This window comes from Alosa alosa, chromosome 16 (genome assembly GCF_017589495.1).
Source record: "Alosa alosa isolate M-15738 ecotype Scorff River chromosome 16, AALO_Geno_1.1, whole genome shotgun sequence".
Classification (NCBI taxonomy): Eukaryota; Metazoa; Chordata; class Actinopteri; order Clupeiformes; family Clupeidae; genus Alosa; species Alosa alosa.
Genome location: NC_063204.1, coordinates 3,534,240 through 3,546,447, shown reverse-complemented (window position 1 = coordinate 3,546,447; position 12,208 = coordinate 3,534,240). Strand labels below are relative to the sequence as shown.

General features: G+C 42.2%; 1 protein-coding gene across 2 annotated transcripts in view; it reads right to left on the bottom strand.

Annotated features, from left to right (window-relative positions):
- Nucleotides 1-12,208, bottom strand: part of tpk1 (thiamin pyrophosphokinase 1) — a 69,214-nt gene that overhangs the window by 43,735 nt on the left and 13,271 nt on the right. The gene's annotated exons all lie outside the window — the stretch shown is intronic.

The following is a 12,208-nucleotide window of genomic DNA, read 5'->3' as shown; positions in this document are numbered from 1 at the left end:
AGGAAAAAACACATTGAATGACCTCTGTGTATGAAATGCGCTATATAAATAAACTTGACTTGAGACACACACACACACACACACACACACACACACACACACATTAGCAGAGACACAAACACACACACACACACACACACACACACACACACACACACACACACACACACACGTGTTAGCAGACATAAACACATATGCAGGCACACACAGCAAATGGACACAAACTCACACCGCCACAACCTTGCGCACAACAAATGTATATAAAATTATAAATACACACGCACACATTATGATGCTACACATGAGCGCACATCACGAATGCACACAATAATGTGCCACATCCACGTGCACCACACACACACCCAGACACACACACACCTACACAGCACAGCTTTAGATAGATAGATAGATAGCTAGATAGATAGATACTTTATTGATCCCCAAGGGGAAATTCAAGGTCTCAGTAGCATACAGACATCACACACAACATTACAATAGAGACAGTAGAAGATAAGAGAAACTAACAAAACTAAATACTAAATATACTATATAAATTCAATTTTAAAAAATCAGTGTGCTTGAGGATGATCATGCATGAGACGCTTGCAGTGACAGGGCCGGGACTGGTCTGTAGTTCTGTGTGCATGGTAAGGTGCTCAAGAGAGTGAGTGTCATGGTGAAGGTGCAAAAAGTAGTCCAGCAGTAGTGCAACAGTGCAAGAATAAGGTCTAGAGACCAGCATGAATAATATGGACAAATAGGAGAGTAAAGTAAAGTATAATGTAGACAAGGTAATATAAAAAACAATGCTCCGTAACGAGCACACACCATGAAGGACTCTATACCTTGACCCCACCCCCACACTCAATCATCCTCATTTCCACATCTCAAGAGCCCCACCCCCACCCAATCATCCTCATTTCCACATCTCAAGAGCCCCACCCAATCATCATCCTCATTTCCACATCTCAAGAGCCCCACCCAATCATCATCCTCATTTCCACATCTCAAGAGCCCCACCCCCCACCCAATCATCCTCATTTCCACATCTCAAGAGCCCCACCCAATCATCATCCTCATTTCCACATCTCAAGAGCCCCACCCCCCACCCCCCACCCAATCATCATCCTTTCCACATCTCAAGAGCCCCACCCCCCACCCAATCATCCTCATTTCCACATCTCAAGAGCCCCACCCCCCACCCCCCACCCAATCATCCTCATTTCCACATCTCAAGAGCCCCACCCCCCACCCAATCATCCTCATTTCCACATCTCAAGAGCCCCACCCAATCATCCTCATTTCCACATCTCAAGAGCCCCACCCCCCACCCAATCATCCTCATTTCCACATCTCAAGAGCCCCACCCCCCACCCCCCACCCAATCATCCTCATTTCCACATCTCAAGAGCCCCACCCCCCACCCAATCATCCTCATTTCCACATCTCAAGAGCCCCACCCCCCACCCAATCATCCTCATTTCCACATCTCAAGAGCCCCACCCCCCACCCAATCATCATCATTTCCACAACTCAAGAGCCCCACCTCTCCACCAAACAGACACTTCTTCAATACCTTCCCCACCAATACCATCTTTTGAATATTTCTCATAAAGGCTGGGGAGCCTACAATAGAAAAAAAGTGACATGAAGACGAGTATCTAGTGCATCACCCAGTGGGGGTGGGGGGGCATGTGTGAGTTTCAGAGCCATCTTGGTAAGTCTGCGACACAGCGAAATTAAAACAGAGCCATTATTCAGGGCTCTGGCTGCCATGACACTAACGGCTCCTCCGGAATGTCTCCAGAGGAACAAATCATGCCCCACACACACACACACACACCTAAGGTCAGGTCGCCCTGCCAAAGTTATTACGCCGCTGATAAGCATTATGCCACTCGGGCTGGGTACCGCCTGGTGAAAGGAAACACAGCAGCCATGCCAACAAGACAGAGAGAGACACTGGCACCTTCCTTGGTACACTTGCAATAGAAGTACCTGAAGGCGGCACCTCTGGTTCCGTTAAACTCGGTGTTCTGCTAGATAGCCAAATCCCCAGTGCACTCAGAGAGTTCCAACCCCTGTGCTGGAATTAACATACTTTAGTCTTTGATGTGCAACGTGCTGGCGCTTATATATTCATTTATTTATCTATTTCAGTAAGCCTACAAATAAAACTAAACATTTGACAGAGGATGTAGTCCCATGAGAGCGTATGGTCACACTTTTTACATGAATTTAAAGCAGTTGCGCAGTTTCACTGAATACATTAGGTGGTTTTGAAACATACTGAGAGACAGGCAACTGTGCTTTTGAAGTCTCATTATAGTAAATCATTTATGTAAATGCACAAGAAAAGACCTATAGATGAGTCAGTGATCAATGCCTATAGATGAGTCAGTGATCAATGCCAAAATAAGTTATTCTCAACTGTATACAGTACCAACTATGCAAAACTCCACTGTGAAACAAAGTTACGTTAAACACTGTTATCCATCCCACTATAAAAGCAAAACACTGTATAGTGGTATGTCTGTCAGTTGGTGGGTGTGTCTTTCTGCATACTTTTCATCCAATCAATTTCACCCTTGTTGGCCAGTTTATTCCTGAGGACCATTGGTTGTGAGATGCAGAAAAGGTCATTAAAAGACAACATGGGAATGGATCCTGATCTCTCCAGTGTGGCAACCAACACCAGATGCAGTGTAAATGTGGCCATGTTTTGTTCGGGTTCCGAGCTAGTTGTTACAACTGGCCAACAATGAAGAACATCTAATATACATACTGTTTACGTATCTGCCTTCCTAATATAAAGCTTCCCATACCACTGACAGGAGAGGAAATAGTCAAACCGAGAAAGAAAAGACCGGCATCAATCGGTCCCCTTGGGAATTTCTTGAGCTGTATTATTTGGTTGCATACACGACAGTTCCCTAAAGTAATGAGGCAGCTAATCCTACACTGTTTATGATTCAGTGTCATCCTGACAGCCAGATTTCCCTTATTGTGAGCAATTCTTGATTGGTCCTGGTCTGTCTAAGTCAATCTATGGATATAAATTTGATAACGAAATTAGATTTGATATGGTCTAAGTGGATTAATTAATCCCTGAGGTTAACTATGGCATTAAACCTACATGGGTGTTTGATCTTAAATGGCTTTTTGAAAACATGAGGATTTGCTATGGTGTGTGGGGGGGAAAAGTGGAGGAAAAGGGGGAACACTGCTCTGATACGCCGACGTTATAAAACACTCAACAAACTCCAGGAAAATGCAAAAGAATCAAATAAAGGCCACAGGGGGCTGGAATTTGCGGGGGAAGAATTTTTGGTCTAAAAAGTTGACGAGATGGTGCTAGAAACAAAAAGGAGAAATACAGTATGAGAGATAAAAGGAAATGTAGTCAGCGCTTAACCCGCTATCTGGCCTCCCTCTGGGCCGTGCCAGTCGCCACGCGGGTCCAGACACATCTGATTATTGGTTTACATTTGCATTTTGTGTTCTTTGAACCTCCCCCAAAAATAAATACCTCAACTATTTGTTGACCTATTTCCATATATTACACAGCACCTAGGCTGGATGAGAACAGCGCACACAAAGCTGTCATTCTGACACAATGCTGTCATATTTTTGGAGACTGCTTTGGAAGAAAAAAAAAGAAAAAGCATTTTCAAGTAACGTTAAAGGCTTACAGAAGAGGCTCATTTCAGCAAAGATGCTATCAGACAGAACTACTTCCTCAGTTACATCTCTCACAGAAGAACAGCGTAGGGGGCACCTGCTGGGAACAGGACTTGGCAGGAGTGATTTAAATGCAAATGAATCATTATTTCTGACACTACACTAGTGATCCAGTGTGCAGCAGCAAACAAGAGCACCTCCACGATGCATGAGCCCGATAAAAGCACTCAAGCAGCTTCCTCAGAAACATACAGCATCTGAAATCACAAAAAGAGTACAACTCTGCGCACTAGCAAACATCAACTTGATGACCTTACGATTATGGCTAAAAGTTGGGTCTTATAACATTGTAATAGCTATGACAACCATGTCCTGTCAATTTCAGGCCCAGCGTTTTTGTCAGGAGAAGAGGGGGGGTTTTTTCCGCTCCTATAGCAACGGCAGCGGTAGCTCTGCTAAGAGCTCGGAGAGTGTGTTTTGTCTGCTGAGAGCTCGGAGAGTGTGTTTTGTCCAGCGCTCCGCGCTCACCCATGCCTGAGGTTACAGGAGGGTGCAGTGCGGAGCAGAGGCCTTTATCACGCCGGAACACATTTTAAAGATGAGGACATCTCTGGACAGATAACCTTGTAAATAACCACTTCATTATCCTCCCCAGGTACAGCACTTCTTCTTGTCAAGAACTTTGCTGTCCGGTGCTGTGTTTTATGGCCTGGGGCTATTGATGAGCTCGGCCAGGCTGGACTTGATTTAGTGGTCTGAGCTGAGCTGAGCTGGAAAGGAAAGGGGGGGGGGGGGGGGGGGGGTCTGCCATAAATCCACTAAGGGCAAACAGTCAAAGAGCTAAACTGAAAAGTTAATTACTCCCTTACATACAATAATGAAAGAATGATTATATTTGTGCTTCCGTGACCAACTCCTCTGCAGTTGTTGTCATTTGAGCGCCATGCACCCCCATCTTTTCTTTTCCAGATGGTAGATTTACAGTAGTGCTTGACCTCGCTGAAGAGAACACATGGCCTGTCACTTCTTGTTAAACTGACTGTCTATAAGCAGACAGAAGAGCAATGTGTGCAGAGTGTCTCTGCAAGTATCCATCACGACCAGCATATTCCAGTCATTTGGCAGTGGAATTATTCATGCAGATTGACAGTGTCAAGACTGACCTCTTGACTTGAAGTCAAACAGACAGCACAGCTCTGGAATGGCGTACATGAAGCCCTCGCGCCATCTGCGCTCAACACACAACTGAACTCAAGTCAATCCAAACCAAACACTTCATAACAGAGTCTCTGTTTTCCACTGTTGTTATGCCTTTGCAGACACAGCAGTTCAGTCACCTATTTATTGTTCCAGTTTTCTTCATCCTGGTCTTCCACAGAAGTATGAGGGAGCACCACACCGGCGCATACATGTCTTATCTTGTCTGTTCTCTCAAACTACAAATTGATTTTCACATGTAAAGACCCAATTCATATTCTCAAAGTATTTTGACCTTAAAGCAGCAATATGAAATGTTGGTCTAAAACAGTGGTCCCCAAACTACGGCCCACGGGCCGGATACGGCCCACCACCTCATTTTGGGTGGCCTCCCAAAAAACCGTGGTATATAGCATCCGGCCCGCATGGGAGTACGACATCGTCAAACTATAACCTCCGCAATTTCCCCCATTCATTCTCTATGGCGAGTCTTAACAGTACACATGTAATACTCTTTTTGTCCACTGGTGGTTGTTTTGGCGCTGTTTCGCGTTTTCCATCGAAAACGGAATGAAATGTACCAGCCTACCTGCAAACAATGTAAGAGGCCTATGCTGACTGCATCAGTGCTCAAAGTATTCTAAAAGTTTATCCATTAATTGTTAATAACTAACTAACTTCTATTCAAGTCATATTTCTGGGACTTTCTGGGATATTTATTACAGTGCATGAAAATGCACTGTACTGTTCTTCCTAGTCATCTTCTGTCTTAACCCAGTTAATGCAGCTTCAACCGTTTAACGTAGAAACTTCATTCAAACTATGTTACGTAGGTCTTACTTAGGACATGGGTGCTTTGTACATTTCATCTTTGTAACTTTTATACTTTTTAAACTATTAAAGGTCTCATTCACTGAGAAACCGTTTAATACTTGTTACTTTCGAAATACTATAGCTCACTCCAAGTTGCATATGCATGCTGCACCAGAAAATGATATTCTACCCCCATTGCCCGCATTAGCCAATGAAAGAAAATACACGGAAAAACAAGCGAATCAGAAAGAGCCCTTCCCAATGAGGCCGAAGGGAAACTGATTATTCATGGCCTCGCCCACCTTGGCTTGTGACCTACAGGAAGACTGGAAGATTTTTGCGGGGGGGGGGATTGTCTCTCTGCAGCTAGTAGGAGTTAACAACAAGTTGCTAACATGGCGGAAAAAAATCGTACCTGTGTTATTTGTGGCAATAACACATCAATGTTGCATGTCTTGCCTTAGAAACATGAGTTGAGGAAGAAATGGTTCGGATTTATCGTTGGAACACCACCACCGAAGTAGTGCAACATTAGTTCTGTGTTCCAATCATTTCGACCACAGTCACTGCCTACAGTTAGAAAGTGGTTTTGCATCGATGTTCTGAAAACCTGGTTCTGTACCGTCATGATGATCGACCACCAGCTCACAGGCTTTAAGTACAAACAAACTTTTCCACCTAACGTCTGTTACAAAATAGCATGTTCATATTCTTCACGTTAGCATGCATGAAAAGGGTACAAGCTAGGCTTAGGCTAGCCTACAGTATATTACAGGAAGCTACACCAGGCACGTAACTGAAGTGTTCTGTTCGCGACGTGTAAAATCAGAGAATGTCTAATAGGAAGGGCTCTGGTAAAATCCATTAGAGGAATGGTCTATTTTCCCGAACGTAGCCTACAGGCCACTAACACGCCAGGTGTAGCTACTTCCATTGATTAGGCCTATTGGAAACTAATTGTTGCAGTAACATTACATAACGCGAACGGAATGCTTCAGTTACGTGCCTGGTGTAGCTACACTCATAAGAAACTGACCACACTACCCAGAAATGTAGCTTGTTGAACCTATAATCTTCTAACCTAAGTGTTAGACCACAAATAATAATATTAGCAACAATATCTTATGCTCAACTAAGTACGGGTATTGTTCTAGTCTAAACAGGGAAAATCAAAAACACAATACCCGTGCACTATTAGGCTAAGTCACTAGAGCTCAGGTATTTACACTTCAGTCTAATTTATGTCTTCTTGCCATTATTACATTGACCTTTGTAGGCCTACAATGATGTTTTGTTTGATTACTTGCTGTTTCCTTAGTGTTTTGTATGTCTTCCAGAGCACATCCTCATGTCAGGCTACACAGCTTTCTAGCCTACATTAGGTCATCACGTTAGAAGCAAAGGTTTGTGATCTAACTTTTATTGTTGTGTTAGTTTCTAGAAGTCTTTTTCTAGTAGGCTAATACAGGTTCTTATGTGCTCGTCAATGTTTGGGAAAGTCAATTCATGGATTTCTTCAGGTCACTTTCCACAGGTGTATAAAATCAAGCACCTCGATTATGAATGTAGACTGCATGGTGCTTGATTAATACACCTGTGTAAATGGACCTGATGAAACCCATGAATTGCATAACAGATAGAATTGATATTACCGAATGTCTTCTTGTGGGTGTGCTACTTAGTAAATCATACACCTTACCACAGTCACTAAAATATTTTTGTTTCCATTGTGCCAGTACAGTTTTGTGTGAGTGAATGTCCTGTGTACTATTAGTATCTTGTAACTTGACAGTAATACACATTTATTTACTTTAGGTACCCAAACAGAATACTTCATGAAAAGTATGAGTATTGATACAAGCACTTCGGATACACCATGGGCATGGGGGCCTGCTACCTCTACTGCCATCAAGCCTGTTCATCCAAGGCCAGCTAGAAGACCTCGGGTTGATCAAGAGGAGGAGGAGGATGAAAAGCGACATCTCCACAATAACACCTGATGGCTCCACCTATGGCCCAGTGCAATCAAAGAGCAATGTAATAGAATCATCACAGCCAACGAATGTGTTTTGTGTGTTGTCCCTTCGGATCCCCAGGACAATACAAGCCGAAACAGCAACTCAGACCTTTTTCCCTAAATAATCCCAGCACCATCTTACAAAGGATCTGTAGGCCAGATGTCTGCATCGTCTGGCAAAAAGAGGACATTGTTAATTCTGTGCATAGTTTGGATGTTCTTGTTTTGTGTTTGCATTATTTTAATAGACTGCAATATTACTATTTGTCAGTGTTTCACGGACCACCTAGCAAAAAAAAAACAGTAGACCTACTTCAACAGTATATTACACAATAGGCCTTCTGACGGAAAACAACTTGAGTAGGCTAACCTCTGCCATTGTCAGGCTATCAAAGCCATAGTTCTCATTACCGGAGAAGTCTTGCAGCACACATTCTCTGCTTCTGTAGGCATTCTGGTACAATTCCAGCAAAATATAGCTAGGTAGGCGTGTTTGCATTTAGATCTATATATATATTGGGCTATGACCAAGTGGTCTTTCAATGATAGTATCATGGAATTCAAACCATAACTATCTAGCTATTCCGATAGCATTAGCAGGCTAGGTCAGTGGCTGAACTGCATTTAGGGTGCTTACCTGTGTTGTGAAGTAAAATATCTACAAAGGAAGATTGCAAAGACTTTTGACTGTGTAAAGAAATAGGTCTTTATTTTAAAACGTTTCCAACTGTTTATTACTTGAAAGCAAGATGACGATTGTCACAAACGTTTACCTCTTTTAGGAGAAATTTTAAGCTGACAGGCAATTGTTACCATTCTATTAAACCAACGTTCACCGACAAATGATCAGGAAGCGGTTCTTCTTCCTACTCGAATATTAGGATCAAACACATGAAGTTGTATCTCTGAAGACATTTTGTGCAACAGTTTTGACTCGAGTTTTAGCCAGGTTTTAGCACTGTAAAGTTGAATATGGAGCATAGCACAGGCAGAATCGGATGAGGATGCACTGGAGGAAGCTGCCACAGTACTGTTAGCCAATCAGAGGTGAATTCATTAGCATGTCATTAATATTCATGACTAGAGGCAAAATCCAGTCGTTCCTCCCCCGCCCACCTTCCCCACCAAACTAGAACAGCATGAAACAGACTTGGGACAGCATTTTTTTCACCAAAACCGCTCACAGGGCATTCATCAATACTACAGACCACTGCAAAATTAATGAAAAAACGATGAGATGAGACCTTTAATTAAAGACTATTGACAATTTCCCCATAGACTTAACATTGGCCTTTATGACATCATAGCAATTAGAATCTTATGCCAGGTGGCCAGGCCACCTGGATCAACTGTCAGTTTCTCAGGCTTTAAGCATACAGTCTCACTCTCTTAAGACTATTCACCTATTTAACTGTTAACAGTCATTCCAACTATATTAAACCTCATCTATCTAGCAAATAATTTAACCATTTTAACTATCCACCTATTTAACTGTTCAGTCATTCCAACTATATTAAACCTCATCTATCTAGCAAATAGTTTAACCTTTTAAGCTCTTCACCTATTTAACTGTTCAGTCATTCCAATTATATTAAACCTCATCTACCTAGTGCAGTCATTCCAACAATATTAAACATCATCTACCTAGTTCAGTCATTCCAACTACATTAAACCTTATCTACCTAGTAAATAATTTAACCATTTAAACTATCCACCCATTTAACTGTTCAATCATTCCAACTATATTAAACCTCATCTACCTAGCAAATAATTTAACCATTTAAGCCATCCACCTATTTAACTATTCAGTCATTCCAACTATATTAAACCTCATCATGTTGGTTGACAATTAGCACATCATCTGTTTTAACAATATATTTCACACCATATGTTTTGCATTTTCATGCACTGGTAATTCCCTGGAATTGCGTTTTCTAGTTACAGTGCATGAAGTCTTCTTCTTCTTCTTCTTCTTCTTCTTCTTCTTCTTCCCACCAAACTTGAAACTTCGTTCAAACTTTGTAACGTAGGTCTTGAAAAGGACACGTGGGGAATGTATTTTTCACTTTTGTAAACTTTATACTTTTTGAGATATTAATAAACAACTAGAAAATGTAATTTCGAGGAAATTACCAGTGTATGAAAATATAAATATACTGTATATTAACATAAAATGCAAAACAAACTTTTATTTGGAAACAGTTGGCAGGAGTCATAGTTGATAACAACTGACAGTTGAAATGTCTAAACAGTTAAATAGTTGAGTAGTTTAAATAGTTAAATTATTTAATAGTGAATTATTGTAGTGAGGACATTTATTTTGAAACAGTTGTGGGCAGAGGAAATAGGAACAGAATCTGGGCCAGTTAAACTGATTGCACCTGTATCAACTGCTTTCTGCTTAACTAGGCCAACTCTCTCTGTGTCTCTCCATTCTACAAGGATATAAGGCACATTCCATCCAACTTTCTATCCATTCATCCTCTTCAAATCATTCACTCATCCACCCATTAAACTATCCATCAACATCCATTAAACAATCTGCCTATCAACATCCATTCAACTTTCTGTCTATCAACATCCATTACACTATCTACATTCAACTTTTAAACTATATACTCTGTCTCAGGCTTTAAGCATACAATCTGGCTCTCTTAAGACTACTATTTCCTCTGCCCACAACTGTTTAAAAATAAATGTCCGCACTACAATAATTCACTATTAAATAATTTAACTATTTAAACTACTCAACTATTTAACTGTTCAGCCATTTCAACTGTCAGTTGTTATCAACTATGACTCCTGCCAACTGTTTCCAAATAAAAGTTTGTTTGGCATTTTATGTTAATATACAGTATGTTTATATTTTCATGCACTGGTAATTTCCTCGAAATTACATTTTCTAGTTTCTCTTTTTTATTCATTCGTTCAAATGTTCATACAAAGAGTTCACAAAGTTCTCATAAGGTGAGTGAAAGTTAAACACAGCTAACAATGGTATTAAATTGCAATAGCCTATGATTAAATGTAATGGAATATTCAACTAAGGTAGACTGCTGTTCACAGCACTAAGCTATTTATGGTTACTGATATACTCCGAGTCTCTGGCCCTCTCTTAGAGCCAGGCATAGTGAGCTGGCCCTCGGAAGAAAACGTTTGGGGACCACTGGTCTAAAACTAACAAGCTGGCTCCCTAAAAGGCCTGCAACACCATGACATCACCACCCAGGGTCCTGTTGGCAGTGGTAGTGCTGGTCAGTAACTGGTGCGTTTTGGCAAATAGTCAGCAAGGTCCTGCTGTGAAATGTTTTCTTTCAGTTATGTGGTGTGTTTGTTCCTGGATTATTACAGAATCTTCACTCGGAATTGAATGGATACAACACGGATATATGACAATCATGTTAGATAAACCACATAACGGATATATGACAATCATGTTAGATAAACCAAATAACGGATATATGACAATTATGTTAGATAAACCAAATAATGTCTGATGGACTCTGACTGGTGCATTTCAAACAAGCAGTGAACAGATGGGGAAAGGTTGAGGATTTTCTGGTCAATTTATGTGACTAATAAGAAAATATGCGGTAAATTGTTGATTTTACGTTAATTTCCACAATTACAAAATTGCGAAAAACTGAAGGGACATACTCTAAGGACGTATCTCACTTCACTTCACTTGCTCACTAAGAAGAAATAAACAGCAGTGTCCGTTAACAAACTTCTATAAAGTTACACCGATAAGATTTAGAAGAAAACAAAAGTCCACCAGATAGCGAGGGTCTCCTGCAGCAGAGAGAACTCTTTCTGAAACCCACATACAGAGAGGTGCCGAGATGGACCAGTTCCAGGAGGTGTGTTTCTTTGAGGTGTGTTTCTTTGAGAAATGTGTGCAGCGCGGCTTTGATCACAGCGGCTCCTCAGAGCCTCGTGCACACACACACACACACACACACACACACACACACCACACACACACACATCTCTGCCGCCGGGCCCCACTGGGGCAGCACTTCTGAGCCCTGTGCAGGGCGGGGGGTGTGTGGGGAGGGGGTGTGTGGGGAGGTGTGTGGGGGGGGGTGTGTGGGGAGGGGGTGTGTGGGGGGGGGTGTGGGGGGGGGGTGTGTGGGGGGGGTGTGGGGGGGGGGTGTGTGGGGAGGGGTGTGTGGGGGGGGGGTGTGGGGCGGGGTGTGTGGGGCCTGTTCCATCTGGAGAGTTGCCCTTTGTTGCTCCCTGACTCGGTCTCATCTCCGGAGCCCATGAAAAAAAGATACGAGACACTACGAGGATAAGAAGGGGGGAGAAATCGGCACACTGCACATTTCTGTTACACAGTGAGGTGCAGGACTATGTTCAGACACACACACACACACACACACACACACACACACACAGGGGCAACACATTTCCGCTACACAGGACCATGGTCAGATACATACAGATACATACACACACACACACACACACACACACACACTGGGGCAGCACATTTCC